Raw genomic sequence first — 17469 nt, 5'->3', positions numbered from 1 at the left:
ACAGAAAAAACACTCAGGCCTATGAAATTCTCTCGGCTGAAAATGTGTAATTGAAACAGAGACCATGTATAGTGAGTTGAATATGGATATGGGGCTTTAAAGGTCACATTTGATGGGAGGGAGGGAGGACACCTGGGCCAATCATTTCCTAACTTGTATAAGACACAGCAAGAAACCCATCTGGGGGGAGAGAACAAAGCCAAGAGAGGAAAGAGGCTGAGCAAAGAAAAAAGCAGTGATCTCCCTAACTCTGAGTTTCTCTGTCTCAGCATTATTGACATCTGGGGGCAGATAATTCTTTTTGGGGGTGGGTAACTGTCCTATGCATTGTGGGAGGGCTAGAGCATCCCTGAACACCCTCCATCCCAGTTGTGACAAACAAGACTCTCTGCCAAATGTCCCCTGGGGGGCATAAGTGCCCCGGATTAAGAACTCCTGCCCTAACAAGACATTCATTTGTTTATCCTTCAACCACCATGACTCAGGGCAAAACCCAGAGTCATCCTTCACTCTTTCATACCTTGCTTCCAATCATGATTAAAATCTGCCACTTCTGTCTTCAAAATATACCCACAGTCCAACCATTCCTCATGACCTCCACCTGACAACCCTAATCCAAGCCACCATGATCTCTCCCCAAATTACCCCCAAGGCCTCCTAAATGGTCATCCCCACTCTACCCCGACCCCTTCAGAGCATCTTCCACACAGCAGTCAAAAGAGCCTTTTAAGGGGCACCTGGGTGACTCAGTTCATTAAGCGTCTGACTCTTGAGCCCACATCGGGCTCTGTGCTCAGCATCAAGTCTGCTTGTCCCTCCCCCTCTGCTCTTCCCTCCACACTCACTCTGTCTCTCTCTCTCTCTCAAATAAATAAATAAAATCTTAAAAAAAAGAGAGAGAGAGAGCCTTTTATTTTTTTTTTTAAAGATTTTATTTTATTTATTTGAGAGAGAGAGAATGAGAGACAGAGAGCATGAGAGGGAGGAGGGTCAGAGGGAGAAGCAGACTCCCTGCCGAGCAGGGAGCCCAATGCAGGACTCGATCCTGGGACTCCAGGATCATGACCTGAGCCGAAGGCAGTCGCTTAACCAACTGAGCAACCCAGGCGCCCAGAGAGAGAGCCTTTTAAATCAAAGTCTGATCCTGTCACTCCCCTGCTCCAAACCCTCCAAGGTCCCTCATCATTTTAAGAACCAATCAGAGTCCTTCCAATGGCTTATAAGACTCTTCAAGATCTTGCCCCCAGTTCCCCTTCTGACTTCAGCTCTTACTACTGTCCCTCACTCATTCCTCTGAGTCCCACTGACTTCCTTGCTGTTCCGCAAGCATGTCAAGCACACTCCTGCCTCCAGGCCTTTGCACTTGCCATTCCCTCTGCCAGGAATGCCCTTCCCCCAGAGTTCTCCCCAGCTTGCTCCCTGATATCATTCAGATCTCCGTTCAAATGTCATCATATGAGAAGGGCTTTCTGTGATTGCCCTATTTAAATAGGCAATGCATTATGTATCTCCCTTACCCTGCTTTACCCTTTTCATTCAATTGTTTCTTTATTGTCTCTCTGTCTCTCCCCAACTAGAATATAAGTTCATGACAGCAGGGCTTTGCCTCATTTACTGCAGTATCCACCGGGACCTGACCTGAGCAGCGCCTAGCATTGCTGAACAATGTGCAGGAGGCTGTGAGGACCAGAATGGTCACTCTATCACTATTCATCATAGAGCAAAACTGGAAACAATGTAGTTATCTAACAATGAGGCAATGGTTAAACAAATTATAACATATGTGTGCAGCCATTTAAAAACGTATGCTTTCAAGGTTTTTAGGCTAAAATGAAATCTTTCCAGCAACCCTTGACAAAGCTTCTCCTAACTTTAAACAAAATATCTATGGAACCCAGACATAAACCAAAAGTTAATGCAACTCTGAAAACTAAGTATATATATAAATCCCAACCTGTCACCAGAATCTGGAAGGACTGTCCATAAATAACAAAGACAATAAAACCAGACACTCCTGCATCTTCCAGAAACATAGTGAGTCTACATACTTGAAAGAAGGAAAACAGTCTTGTCATCATCTCCTCACTTTCTGCTCTCTGAATTATTTGAGAATTTACTACACAAATATCAAATATTGAAAACTCCAAAATGCCGCAGGGTTATGAAGACGTGTCAGACTTTATTTGGAGTCACCAGAGCCGTAACTATGATACCACCCCACGGCAGAACGCTTGCATTTCTGAAGCACGCTCCCCAAACGGCTCTTCACATTATCCTTACAGTTACACCAGGGCAGACAGAGGAAGGTTTGCTTCCCCCCATTTGATCGCTTTTTAAAAAGCCCATCAGGGCGCCTGGGTGGCTCAGTTGGTTGGGCGACTGCCTTCGGCTCAGGTCGTGATCCTGGAGTCCCGGGATCGAGTCCCGCATCGGGCTCCCTGCTCGGCGGGGAGTCTGCTACTCCCTCTCCCGCTCCTCCCTCTTGTGCTCTCTCTCTCTCTCTCACTCTCTCTCTCAAATAAATAAATAAAATCTTAAAAAAAAAAAAAAAGCCCATCAGGCGGGACTCAGATTTAAAACAGTTTCCCTCAGGGGCACCTGGGTGGCTCAGTTGGTTAAGCATCTGCCTTCGACTCAGGTCATGACCCCAGGGTCCTGGGCCAGATCCCTACATCTGGCTCCTTGCTGGGCAGGGAGCCTGCTTCTCCCCCTCCCTCTACCTGCTGCTCGGCCGGCTTGTGCGCTCTCTCTCTCTGTCATATAAATAAATTTTTAAAAATCTTTAAGAAAAATAAAATAAAAAAATAAAACAGTTTCCCTCCAAGTGTTCCACTGAAGAGACTCTCTTAAAGGTATTATTTACAAAGGTTCTCAAAGGTCAGGGAAACACTGCGGGTGGATGAAGTACCCAGCAACTACCACCAGGGGGAGCCATCACTGGCTCTAGGAAGGAAGGTGTCAAGGGAGCTCTGAAGAGAGCCCCAGAGGTGGAGCTGAGGCTTCCCCGGGGCGGGAGAGATGTAGTCAGGGAGGGTTGGGTCCTTGTTAGGGCCAAGGCAACCAACCAAGCAGGGAAGGGACCCCCACTGGCTGAACCCAGCAGCAAGTCGTCTGGCAAGGAAGTCCGTGTGATGCAGTTTACAGGAATCTCCCAGGGCACAGAATGGGGGGGAAATGGATCTAGAAAGGCAGAAGGGGAATAGAGAGAGTTGGGAGATTTGCCTAAGATCACAGAGCTAGTCAGCCTGAACCCCACTGTCAGGAAAATGCACCCTGGGATCCCGGATCCACATCGCTGGCGAGGGAGAAAGCAGTTCCATAGGGATGGGAGGACTTAGCACCTTTGGAAGGTAGGGGGATGGTCTCAAGGCCTTGAGGTGAAAATAGATAGAGGTCGAGTCTGATGATGCTCCCACATGGAGCAAGACCTCTGAATTCACAATTGAAAAGATCTTCCCAGCAGGAGGGTCAAAAAGTTGAAAACCGTTGGGCCAGCCAAGAAAGACTCAGGTCTAGGAAGATTTGGTCAGCCTATCTTCTCAGAACACCATTTCCACTCCATGCTCATAACTAGGGGGATTCTCCTAAGAAGGTGGCTTTCACATTCTAAATCCAGAAAAACAACAACCCAGTAAGTGATCTCCATTTCCTCTCATCCTTAGTGTCAGATAACCCTACTTTTGCATGCTGGAGATCCCAGCTAATCATGCTGTTTTGCTCTGATTAACCTTTGAAATAAACATTTTTTTTCTTTCGTTCTTTTTCCTTTTTTTTTTTTTGGTTGTTTGAAGCCAAGCCCTTCCTTAAAGGTCACTGAGCATCAAACCTAATTTGACTTCTAATTACTTTTGTAAACATTTCAGAATGAATAAATGCCAATATAATTAATCTACCTGCTCACTCCCTTTACCAACAGGGCAGATAGCATGCTGGGCTCCTCTAACCCTCTCATTTGTGATGTGGGAATGATTTGATTGGAGTCTTTTTAAATCAGAGTTTTCCAAGTTTGAATGGCTACTACAGGGCATAAGAATTACCTGAGTATCATAATAAAAATATAGACCCTAATCCTTGAGAATCTAATTTCTTCGGTCTGGAGTAGAGCTGAGGAATATACATTGTTTTCCTTTTATACTTTTTCCAAGTAATTCTGGTGCGAAACCCAATTAGGAAATCACTGACTTCGATCATTTTTCCCTTGACACAGAGTCCATCCCTCCCCTCCCCTAGTCCCTTACACCCCCTACCTGTGGGCTCTTCTGCAACATTTCTCCCCACATCTAACTGAAGCAAACATCAACCTGACTTGCTCTCTCCAAATGAGAGGGGCTCGACAATGTAAAGCTTTGACTGCCCAGGAATTTATGATTCACAGGCACAAAAACGGCAGAGTGAAAATTCAAGCGCTCTGTAATTTACCCCCAACCCAGTCAGGTGGCCCCACTCAACTGTACGGATGCCTGTCCCTGTTCTGCTGGTGAACAGGCCTCCACACCTGTGATGGCCCTGGAGCCAGCACGACAGCTTGGTGAAAGGAACTGAAGCAGTGTTTGCAGGACTCACACTAGAGGCAAAGGACCATTTGGCAGGCCAATCAGTTCTACAGACATGGTGACATCTCTCTGGGAGTAAGCAAGCAAGTGCAGAGAGAGAGTGAAATCCCTCAATGTGGTGACTCTGCCTCTGGACCTTTCTGTGGTCATTCCCAAATCCTGTGCCAGTCCTCAGAGTCCTGCTCAGCCGCCCTTTGCTCTCCCCCGTCTCTAGGCTTCCAGCTCTAACTGCCCAATTCACTGCAGTGCCCACTCTGGACAATGGCATCCCCCCCAAGAGACATTTAGAAATGAGGAGGGGCGGGTATTTGTAGTTGTCATAATGGGAGCATACTGGAACTTGGGAGTGGGAGGAGAGGGGCGGGGCAGAAATGCCAAAAATCATGCCAGGGGCAAGACAGTCCTGGAGCACAGAAAACTGCCCATCCCAAACGCCATTAGCACCCACGCTGTGAAATGAGAATCACTTACAGTCTGAACACACAATTGAGCCCTTAATTATGGCTCTTTGTCAGGAAAATTTATTGCGGCATTGTTCAGGTAGCAAAAGCCTGGAAACAACCTAAAAGACCATTGATAAGGAGCCATTAAATAAAGTGCAGTACATTCATACAAAGGAATTCCATTAGATAGAATGAGAGAGATCAATATGTACCGATACAGCACAATATCTGAGATCTATTATGAATTTTAAAAATGCAGAACAGTATTACGTCTCCTTTGGTATTTTGATAAAAGGGAAGGTGCTATGCATACCTATATATTTGCACATAGGGAGGATTTCTCCAGAAAGTAGGAAGAGGGTGCCTGGGTGGCTCAGCGTTAAGGGTCTGCCTTCGGCTCAGGTCATGATCCCAGAGTCCTGGGATCGAGCCCCACATCAGACTCCCTGCTCTGCGGGAAGCCTGCTTCTCCCTCTCCCACTCCCCCTGCTTGTATTCCGTCTCTCGCTGTCTCTGTGTCATATAAATAAATAAAATCTTAAAAAAAAAAAAAAAAGAAAGAAAGAAATTAGGAAGAAACTGAGAGAAACCAAGACGAGAAAGACAGGGGTGGGGGCGATGTCTGACTTCCCACCATATAACCTTCAGCATTTTTGAATTTGCATTAAGTATGCTATTTTTTTTAAAAAAAGGAATACGATTTTTTTCGGTACTACTCTTGTTTCACAGATATTTGCTTTGCCCTCCGCGACTACATGTGAAATTCCTTAAAGACGCGGAGCTGTTCCCCAGAGCACCTAGCAGAGAGCAGGTGCTCCACAGATTCCTCTAAGTTTGTAGTCTAATGGTTTCCTGAAAAAACTCAAGCCAGGAAAATAATTCCTTTGAAAAGCAAACTACCATGCAGACAGAACCCCCCGGCAGCCCTTCCAATTTGAGCCCAACCTGGGCTTTGGTGCCGGACCGCTGGTGTGGACGGTTTTCACTCTAACGTGAGGCCGGGCACTTTCCCAAGATGGGTCATCTCTGCCACAGGAGCTTCCCCACAGCTTAGACATGCCAAGTCCAAGCAGCCGGACTGACACCTGTAAAGGGCCACCTACGCCGTGCCAGGCAAGCCGTGACCTGCGTGACTTATTTGCCTTCTAACGATCCCGGGGGGCAAATGTTCTCACCCTCAATTAGTGCTCGGGAAACTGGGGCACGGAGGTTGTGACTTGCCGAAGATCACAAAGAATTGGAAATTGGGTCTTCTAATGTTCAGTGCTCTTCCCTATACAAAGCTGTCAACTAGAAACAATGTGGCCTTTCTTCAGAATGACGGGTTGACAGAGTTATAGGGGCAAGACCTCCCCTTACAAGCTCGGGGCCTGGGGGCAAACAAGGTGGCCTCCGTGGCCTCATTTTCCCATAGGCAAAAAAAAAAAAAGAAAAAAAGAAAATGCTAACCTAGAATGATTAGAGATAGAATGAAATGACATAGTATGAGGCATGAAGCTTTATGTCTGACTCATAGTAGCTCAATAAATGGAAAACTGTCCTTTATCTCTTTTTCCTCCTTTCATGCGACTAGAGCTGCCCTTCCAAAATCCAATTTCGTAGGATGACATTCTCTATTCTAATGTGTTTATTTTGAATGTTTCCAGCGTCATTTCTTGCACTGCAAAATTCAAGATATCAGCAACCCTCTTCATTCTTTAAAAGGTTATTGCAATTCAAACTAGTTCTGGTCAGCTCTCATAAGGATTTTGACAGGGACATTCATGATTACTATTCTTCAAAAAATACCCTGGTTGGCCTAACGAGACATGGCTGACTTGTCCGGGCCAATGTGCAGAATAAAGAGACAATTAATTGCTTTTGATTATGATATTGGTAGTGATGCCAGCAGTAATGAAACAGAAATTTCTTCCTAAACCTTAATCATTTTCATTTGTCTAAGTGGGAAGGACAATTTTGGCATGAAAACGTTCACGTTATTACCCATGTCATTACCTCTGCTTACTAAATTTAAATGAACAGAATGTTTCTAGTTGTCCTAAAGCTCCAGACATTACCAGAACAAATGCTTGTCCCTTTCTATCACATTTGCAATGGATGAATTTAATCACAAAATCCTAAATGGGAAAGATTCGAGTAAGGCCACATGGTTCAGCCATTCTTCTGCCTTCAAGCAAAAGTAAACAGAAATTGCCCCAGACACACAGATTTACAAAAACAACAACAACGAAATTGAGTGTGCCCGCTCTTTGCCCATAGTAGGTCCTCTAGAGGCAGAAAAATCAAAATCGACTTCCTTGATCATCCAGGCCAGAAGCTGTCAACTCTGGCTTCACAAATGCCCAGCGCCCAGGTGCCACTTCCCAAATATTCTGATTGAATTGGTTGCAGCTGGGACCCCGTGAATCAGTATTTTTTTAGCCTCCTCAAGTGACTGTAATGTGCAGCCAGGGTTGAGAACCATTGATGTATCCCTGATATTTTTTAATATCGTTATTATAAAAGAGAGATAATTCACATACCATATAATTCACCCACGTAAAGTGTAAGCTTCAGCGGTCTTCGGTACATTCCCAGAGCCGTAAAACCTTTACCACAATCTAATTTTAGAATATGTTCATCACCCCAAAAAGACACCCAAGCCCATTAGCAGTCACTCCCCATGCCCAGCCCCCAGACACAGGAAGTAACTCTCCTGCTGTCTCTATGAATCTATTTTAGGGACTTCATATAAATGGGATCATACAATGTTTGCTATTTTGTGTCTGGCTTCTTTCACTTAGCATAATGTTTTCCAGGTTCAGCCACATCATCGCTTGGATCAGAACTTTATTCCTTTCTATGCCTGGATAATATCCCATTACATGGCTACCCCAGCTTTTGTTCACCCATTCATCAGCTGATGGGCATTTGGATTGCTACTACTTTTTAGCTATTATGAATATTCCTAATACTTACGAGCACTTTTACAAGATCTGCTTTTAAGGTAATGTAAAGCATTATGCAAGAGCAGGAAAGCACTTCCTGGGAAGAAGACGCCGACCCCCACCCTGCTCCTGTGGCTTCCTGTAACCACACTTCCACTGAGCACGGTTCTTTGACACCTGGCGTGTTGGCACCTAAGTATCTGATTGCTTCGCTCACCCTCACATCCGTGACGCTTCCAGCTTCCATCGATGGTCCAACCGCATTCCGTCTCTAGACGAGGCTATGGCTTCACCTGCTCAGCGAACTTCTGACTCCGAGCAGTTCTGTCCCATTGCACAGTCGGCTCAGAACATGTGAACCGTGCCAGGACTGCCAAGGGGCTCATTTCAGCAGCTACAACGGCAGCACCATCACCCCCAACAGCTCTCTCTTCCTCTCTCCCACCAAAACTCTAGGACAAGCTCTCTTGTTAGTCATTTCATCTCCTTCTCAACCCAAATCCACGTTGTTTCCCCCAGAAAATTGCCTATGAAGCCTCCTCTATAAAAATGAGCGTAGCTATCGTATTTGAGGACTTACTCGGTTTCAAGCACTGTGCTAAGCTCTTGTATACTTATGACCACCCTGCAAAACGGGCATGATTTTCTCTATGTTACATTCGAGGAAACTGAAATTTGGAGAGCTTAAGCAACCTTTCCAAGAACAGAGAGTGGGTAAGTGTTACACATAGGGTTTCCACCCAGATCAACCCGGCTCTCTGCCTTTAGAGACCACTCCCTCTTCTGTTTACATACCCATTGAATTACTCAGTAAATATTTGTGCCAGGAGCTCTGCCACGCCTGTAGAATAAAGAGGCAAAACAAAACTATCCCTGCCTTCACGGGATGTGCCATCTAGTAGACGATAGAGATGTTGTACATGTGATTGCAGTCATATAATCACACACCGCGGAAAATCCCACGAAGGCGAGCTGCACTGTGCTCTGAGCAAGGGTATTAGCCGGCTCCATGGGAGACGAGGGAGCTGGGGGAGAGGGGGTGACGTCCCTGCGGAAGTGACAGTTGAGCTCTGTGGAAAGCTCTGTCCTCCATAACAGAGTTCTAGAAGTCAGGAGCAGCGGCGGAGGAGTACGTTCCGAGGAAGAGGCTTACCTGGCCCAGGTGGACCTCAGCAACCACGCGGGGCCCGTGAGCATCCAGTTCACCGCCCGGCCCTCCAGACTTTCTCTTGTCCCTCCTTGCCTGCCTCCAGGGTGTCGCCCACATTTGTCCTTATTTCACTTCATGCCACGTGCTTGGCTATTTCTTCAGCTTTACCAGAGCAAATCGGAACCACCTTCTCAATGATCCACAGCTGCAGAAAACATTCCCGGGGAAACCAACACCCATTCAGGAGGGAGAATGCGGCCCAAATGATTAGGAAACATGTTACACTCTATTTGGCAGATTTGATTCCAAAAGACTTAGAGAATATTATTTCCAGGGTTGGGGGGAGCGGATTTCAAAACAAGCCTGCTATTTTGCAGACACCAAATTTCGATGGGCTCTGCAATATTGGAGCTGCTTTAAACTGAAGGCGGAGAGCTGGGAGCCTTCCGCTTGATGAACCTTGGTTTTGCTGCCACCTGCAGGTCGATTCCTAGAAGTGCACTGCGACTCACCAAGACCTCGGGACAGAGCCCCGGGCAAGAGGGAAAAATGGAGACGTTTCAATTCACACAGGTACAAATAAATAGGATGCTGTGGGTCCTGCGCTGAGTGGGCTCTTCTCTCTGGGAGGTGACTGAGCAGCTGAGCCTGGGATGTGTTTTTTATAAGAAGCCAGACTCCCTCTTTTAGAGATAGGGACATTGTGCTGAATCAGTGACAAAAGAGAACCGAATGTGGTGTTTTCACTCATCCTGGAGACCCACTTAAATGTTCTCTGAAATGACTGTATCCACCCTACCCTTGGGATCAAAGCATACCCCCCTTGCCTGCTTGCCTTCTCCCTTGCTTGTGCTCGTGTTCGTGCTCTCTCTCGCTCTCACTCTCTCTCAAATAAGGTCTTTAAAAGAATTTTTTTAAAAAGGGTTTTATCCCTGCAAAATCTCCAGCCCTTCGTGCTCCCCCCTCACTCCCTGTCTGTTCTTAAGACTTAACCACACTCACTGGAAGAGAAGACAGATACATAGATCAACAGAACAGAACAGAAACCCAGAAGCAGACTCACCATAAGCATGGCCAGTTGACTTTTAACAAAAAAGCAAAAGCAATTTAATGAAGAGAGGATAGTCTTTTCAACAAATGATGCTGAAACAGAGCAAGAATCTACACTTTTAATGCAGTCCCAATTAAAATACCACCAGCATTTTTCACAGAACTAGAACAAACAATCCTGAAATTTGTATGGAACCACAAAAGATCCCAAGTAGCCAAAGCAACCTTGAAAAAGAAAAGCAAAGCTTGAGGCATCACAATTCCCAACTTCAAGTATTATTATAAAGCTGTAGTAATCAAAACAGTATGGTACTGGCACAAAAATAGACACATAGATCAATGGAACAGAACAGAATCCAAAAATAAACACATAATCATATGGTCAATTAATCTTCCACAAAGCAGGAAAGAATATCCAATGGAAAAAAGACAGTCTTCAACAAATGGTATTGGGAAAACTGGATAGCAACATGCAGAAGAATGAAACTGGGCCACTTTCTTATACCAAACACAAAAATAAACTCCAAATGGATTAAAAGACTTAAATGTGGGACTTGAAACCATAAAAACCCTAGAAACGAGCACAAGCAGTAATGTCTCTGACATGGGCCATAGCAACTTTTTCTAGATAGGCCCCCTGAGGCAAGGGAAACAAAAGCAAAAATAAACTACGGGGACCGCATCAAAATAAAAAGCTTCTGCACAGCAAAGGAAACAATCAACAAAACTAAAAGTCAGCCTATGGAATAGGAGAAGATATTTGCAAATGACATATCTGATAAAGGTCAGTATCCAAAATATATAAAGTACTCCTAAAACTCAACTACTTCTAAAACTCAACGCTCAAAAAACAAATAACTCAATTTAAAAATGGGCAGAAGACATGAACAGACATTTCTCTAAAGAAGAATACAGATGGCCAACAGACACATGAAAAGATGCTCAACATCATTCATCATCAGGGAAATGCAAATCAAAACCTCAATGAGATACCACCTCACACCAGTCAGAATGGCTAAAATCAGCAACACAAGAAACAACATGTGAGGATGTGTAGAAAAAGGAACTCTCAGACGGCCTCGTAGGAATGCAGGTAGGTACAGGCACTATAAAACAGTTTGTTTTTGTTTTAGTTTTATGTTCTCTTTCACTAGTTTCTTACGAAGTTAAATATATACTGACCATACAAACCAGCAATCCCACTCCTAGATAATCACTCAGTAATTACCCAAAGGAAATGAATCCTACGTTCCCACAAAAACCAACATGAGGAGCACCTGGGTGGCTCAGTCAGTTAAACGTCTGCCTTCTGCTCAGGTCATGATCCCAGGGTCCTGGGATCGAGCCCCGCATCGGGCTCCCTGCTCAGTGGGGAGCCTGCTTCTCCCTCTGCCCCTCCCCCTGCTGGTGCTCTCTCTGTCTCTCTCTCTCTCAAATAAATAAATCTTAAATAAAAGAACAGTAGCTGGAACATAAATAATTAGAAATCTTAAATGCTTTCTTATTAAAAAATATATATATATGAAAATGTTTATAGTGGCTTTATGCACAATCACCAAAAACTGGAAATAACCAGAAGGCCCCTTAATTTGGGAATGGAGAAACACACTGTGGTACATCCATTCGCTGGAACACAACACAGCAGTGAAAAAGAACGAGCAATACAGGCAACAACGTGGACGAACCTCAGATGTATTATGCTGAGTGCAAGAGGCCAAGCTCAAAAGGTTACATTCCATATGGTTCCATTTATATGACACTCTGGAAAAGACAAACTGTGAGGTCAGGGAACAGACCAGTGGTTTCCAGGGCTGGGGCTAAGAAAGAGCTTGACTACAAAGAAGTGGGAGGAAATTTTTCGGGAGGAACGATGGAACTGTACTGTGCCATGATTGTGATGGTGGTCAAACAATGATGAATTTGCCAAAACTCACCAAAAAGAGTGGATTTTATTGTATGTGAATTAAAAAATAAATGTAAAAATAGAAAAAAAAATCGATCACCTTCAGGGCAGCCACTGGCACTCAGGGCACGTTGGCAGGATTTGCAAAAGGGCTTCCCTACGAGTGACAGAAGTCCCCGTAGTCCTCACATTTCCAGGCACCCCCTCCATTTCCCCCCTTTGGCCACACTTAACACACAAACTCTTCAGGGTTTCCTGGTTCCCTGGGTCTGGATTGTAACTGCCTAGCTCTCTGTTTCCCTCTCCATGTGGGAGTCCCTCAAAGAGCTGTTCTAATTCATCACCAGAGCCTCAGCAAGCTGCTCAGCAGCTAGCACAACAAATGTTTGTTGAATGGATAATAAATGATCCCTGCCTCCCAGAGCCTCTCTCTGAACAGCCCACTCAAGGAGCTCTTTCTTCCCTGTGAAGTTCTAGAGGACCTATCCATGCCTTTCATCTATCACAGCCAACAACAGAAGCGATGTCTTTTGACATTACCAAGGATAGGCAGGTTTCTTCCTGGCTAGACCGTAGCACTTCTATGGAGGGAAAATATACACAAACCTGTACCCTTAACAGCCCCCCAGAGCCTTGAATTATGCACATACATAGAGCTTAATAAATGTTAGTTCAAGGGTGCCTGGGTGGCTCAGTCGGTTAAGTGTCTGCCTTCGGCTCAGGTCATGATCTCAGGGTCCTGGGATCAAGCCCTGCATCAGGCTCCCTGCTCCGCGGGAAGCCTGCTTCTCCCTCTCCCACTCCCCCGGCTTTTGTTCCCTCTCTGGCTGTGTCTCTCTCTGTCAAATAAATAAATAAAATCTTTTTAAAAAAAATGTTGGGGCGCCTGTGTGGCTCAGTCGGTTAAGCGTCTGCCTTCGGCTCAGGTCATGATCCCAGGGTCCTGGGATCAAGACCCGCATCGGGCTCCGATGCTCAGCGGGAAACCTGCTGCTCCTGCTCCCTCTCTCACTCCCCCTGCTTGTGTTTCCTCTCTCGCTGTCTGTCTCTCTGTCAAATAAATAAAATCTTTTAAAAAATAAATAAATAAATAATTTTTAAAAATATTAGTTCATAGGTTGAAGGAACACAAATTTTCCTTAAAAGTATATGGAGAAGAAAAATCAAGCTAACATTTAGATAAAGACATTTAGATAAAACCATTCAGATAAAAACATTTAGACAATCGACTCATTTTTATGATTGACAAGGTTTTAATTTTCTTTCTTTGCTAACGTGGGTATGTGTTTCTAGTAAAGAATACAAATGAGCAGGAGGGGAAGAATGAAGAGGGGAAATCGGAGGGGGAGATGAACCATGAGAGACGATGGGCTCTGAAAAACAAACTGAGGGTTCTAGAAGGGAGGGGGGTGGGAAAATGGGTTGGCCTGGTGATGGGTATTAAAGAGGGCATGTTCTGGGTGCCTGGGTGGCTCAGTTGGTTAAGCGACTGCCTTCGGCTCAGGTCATGATCCTGGAGTCCCGGGATCGAGTCCCACATCGGGCTCCCTGCTCAGCAGGGAGTCTGCTTCTCCCTCTGACCTTACCCCCTCTCGTGTTCTCATTCTCTCTCTCGCTCTCAAATAAATAAAATCTTTAAAAAAATAAAATAAAATAAAAAAATAAAAATAAAAAAAATAAAGAGGGCATGTTCTACATGGAGCACTGGGTGTTATGCACAAACAATGAATCATGGAACACGACATCAAAAACTAATGATGTAATGTATGGGGATAAACATAACAATAAAAAAATTAAAAAATAAAAAAAAATTTTTAAATTAAAAAAAGAATACAAATGAAACAAAGGATTAATGTTAAGTAGAAAAATGCAGCGCTGATAAAAATGGATGTTCGAAATGTTTTCCTCTATATTTCCATAAATAAGGCTTCTGTCTTTCTGTATTTTTGCTCTCTCTGGAGAGAAACATAGTATATGAAAGGAGGCTGTATGTGGAAGCAAAGCTCAGATGCCCGTTTGTTCCTGAGGTCATCCATCTCGTAAATGGGGATAAACTGTAGCACAGCTTCTATCTCTCAGTAGGAAGAACACATGCAAAATATTTCAGAATCCCTGGGAAAAGGGGAAAACAGCTATTGACAGCATTTTTAGGATGAGTGTTGGTAACACAGTAAGAGCCCTCTGAGCACTAGAAGGGGGGTAAGGCAAAGGTGGCTGCAAAGTCTGTCACCCCAGTGATCCCCAGGATCGAGCTGTCCCATGCACGGCAGCCCCCCGCTGCAATTAAGGTGTTACAAGTATTAATGCTGGTATTAATTATAGGCAGTTGAATAAGGTAGTAATAGAGTTAACAGTAGCCATATAGCTGGGCAAACGACTAGAAACAAGTGGCCAACCTCAGGATTTCATTCCAGGGCACAGAGCCTCCTCCCAGCCCACACACCTCTCTCCCACAATCACAGCTCCTGGGTAGAAATGCTGTCATTCCTTCAGGCCTGACAGTTCTGGGGTTTTCAAAAGCTCCCTTTACATTTCACTCACTTCCTCGCAGCCCGAATCTTGCTGGCTCTGGAGAGACATAGAGGAGCCTGTGATTTTAGAGTTCTAGCAAAGATCATGCACCTGTCCCTACGTCTCTGCTTCTGCCTCCAGGAGGGGTCGCACTCTGATGGTCCCAGCTAAAGGTAGAGAAGAAGCTGCCTAAGAGAGTAGTTAAGAGCAAGGCCCTGAAGTCAGAGAGACCAGGCCTCTGACACTCCCTGTGTGACCTTGGGGAAGTTACTTAACCTCTCTGAACCTGTGTCCTCATCTGTAGAAGAGAGGTAGTAATACCCCATGGTGTTGCATGAGAACTAAATGAGACAATGCACATAGATGGCCCATTACAGAGCCAGACACGTAGGAAGCACATAACCAATAAATGACAAATTTTTAACATTATTAATCATTCTAAAGGCAAAATGGGGAAAGGGCAGATAATATGACCTCAACTCTGTTGTCTGCATTCTCCAAAGCAAAATCTGAAAATTCATCCTGGTGCCTCCCCTGTAGGAAGTACACAGCAGAGACATCTGCACCAAGCCTGACCCCAAGCTCTCCTGGTTCCTGTGTCTCATGTCACCTTTCTCTGACACTCACCCAGGAACCAATGCTGCCCCCACCCAAAGACACAAGAGGCCAGCAACTGCCCATTCTGTTTCAGGATCGGATCTGATTTGCTTACTGCTTTGAACAGGCCATTTTGCTGACTGTTTTCCAAGAAAGTCATTGACTCTCACACTAAAAATACTGAATGCATTTGCTGGTGTCATCTACCCACCCTTAACAACCCAGTCCCAAACCAAGGTGCACTGAGAAGGAAAATCATCTCATCTTTGGCTCCCACACACATCTTGGCTCTTTTTGGAACTCTTCTACCCTCTCCAGGGTGCCCCCATACCCCCTTCAGAAAGCCGGAGCCCCATGTCCTCAGCTGCTCTCCCCAGACACGGGGACCACTGACTCACCTCTGACTCACCCCAGGGCTCCTTTCCCAGAGGCTGGAGGGTATTTAGACATCGTCCTTAAAGCAATATAGTGATTAAGAATTCAAGCTCTAGAATCAAATCCCAGCCGTAACACTGATCCGTGACTGACTCTGGCCAAGTATTTCACTTATTTAAATAACAAGATAATAATAGAACCTACAAGGCTGGGTCGAATGAGATTTCTAAAGCGCTCAGCCCATGACAGCATAGGGCAGAAAAGTTCACAAAACAAAAACAGAAAGGTTGGCTCATGTTAGTGTTGGCTACCTTGCAAGGGGATGAATGCCATGCTCCTGCTAAGAAGGGTAAGAACTGTGAGGCACTGAGCACAGGGGAGAGGCAGTTCCTGAGGAGCAGGGGAGCTGCCCTGCGAGCTCCTCACAGCCCGCACCCCCTACCAACATCTCCCACCTCCCGGCTACTCATAAACACAGCAGCGCCTTCCCGGCTTACATTTCAATATTCCGAACGCTGGACTCTCTCGCCAGTGTTTCAGAGGCCTTTCAAGAACTAAGAGTCAAGGAAGAGCTGTCTCAGCAGCTTCCAGTCAATTCGGAAGAAATGCCTCTGATTTCTCTGCACCAGAAAGCAATTTTCCGAGGGACCTCACGCCAGGGAGGGGAGGCTCCTAAGATGGAGATTTGTCGCCATCTAGAGGCCACGGCGCTACAAAGCAAGACAAGTGTGACGGAGAAGATGCTGGAAGCGGAGTTTTCCCTCCCAGGGGCCACAGCCCCCCATGGGGTGTGACGTGATGCCAGGGGCTGCAGCCTGAAGGCCACCCAAGAGGGTAAGGGATGTTAGTTAGACATCCTTCATTTAAAAAAATCAAAATTCGGTCCCGCTCTTTGCGTCCACTGTTTTGGAGTGCTTCATTTTTTCAAAGTCTTTTTTCTTCTTAGTTTCTTGGAGATTTGTCCCTATTAGAGATTCTCCTGGGTCCTTTACTAGCAGTGACACAACCTCAGTCTCCCTGGCGCTGGGGATTGTACTAACCTCCTCCCCCCACGCCACGCCCACCCCATGCTCGCTGTCACATGTACTCTCCTATGAGCTGGTTACGATTTGGTGGGAGACAGGGTGTGACCTGTGAGCCATGGGAAAGTGACTGTGTACCCCCCAATTCCTTCCTTGATCTGCTGAGACCTGACATCCACCCCCCAGCTTCCCTGACGCCACTCCTACCGCTGTCACCACCCAAGGTCCTTTTTCAACTTCCCCCCACTGGGCCTGCCTACCTCCTCGAGACTTTCTGACTTTCTCACTGCTCCTTCTCACCTTCATTCACAGACTCGCCTTTCTCTGCCTGCATCTTAAGCGTTAATGCCTCCTTAGACTTCTGTCCCTGGCCTTTTTCTGTCCCACTTTTGAACAGAGGTTGTCAAATTTGATTGAGTACCAGTATCAGCCGGGGAATTTTGGAACATAGGCATGGCCAGATCCCTAGAGATTCTCCTTTGGGTATGCTTGTATTTCTTAAAGTTCCTCAGGTGATTCTGATATGCAGCAAAGGTTGAGAACCACTGAGCTATTCCTAGGAAATTTTACTCACTGTCATTGTTCAGTGCCTCCACAACCAATATACTGTGATGATAACAAATCTTTCCATAACCAGTGTTTCACCTGCCCTTCCCATTTCTGACAATGCAGATTCCCAGCTCCCAGCAAAGCTGCTTCCAAATACTTCCAGAGTTCTCCAGGAGTAACACATGTGCTCATGGACACATTCAGCCCACAGCCTGCAGCTGCTGCAGGTCAACTCCAGTTTCCCCCTTCACCTCCTGTCCCACCCACCTCCCCACCCCCGAGGCTGGGTGTTGCTGCATCCTTTGGGCACCCTGCTGCTTCTGCTGGGCACCAGTCTTCCTTCCTTCAAGGCCAAACTGACAGTGTTTTGTTGAAGAGTGGACAAAGCT

The 17469-nt window shown here is 45.7% G+C and overlaps 1 long non-coding RNA gene across 1 annotated transcript in view; it reads right to left on the bottom strand.

Annotated features, from left to right (window-relative positions):
• LOC135364762 (uncharacterized) overlaps positions 1-15671 on the bottom strand; it is a 70796-nt gene extending 55125 nt beyond the window's left edge. The window contains exon 1 of the long non-coding RNA XR_010412450.1: positions 15533-15671. This is a non-coding gene — a long non-coding RNA (uncharacterized LOC135364762). The remainder of the gene's footprint in view (positions 1-15532) is intronic.
• Positions 15672-17469: the final 1798 nt, after the last annotated feature.

The sequence above is a fragment of the Mirounga angustirostris genome, unplaced genomic scaffold (genome assembly GCF_029215605.1).
Source record: "Mirounga angustirostris isolate CCGP_5_RB_7025 unplaced genomic scaffold, mMirAng1.0.hap1 SCAF_6, whole genome shotgun sequence".
NCBI lineage: Eukaryota > Metazoa > Chordata > Mammalia > Carnivora > Phocidae > Mirounga > Mirounga angustirostris.
Note: the sequence above shows the minus strand (reverse complement) of the source record. Positions and strands in the feature narration are given on the sequence as shown.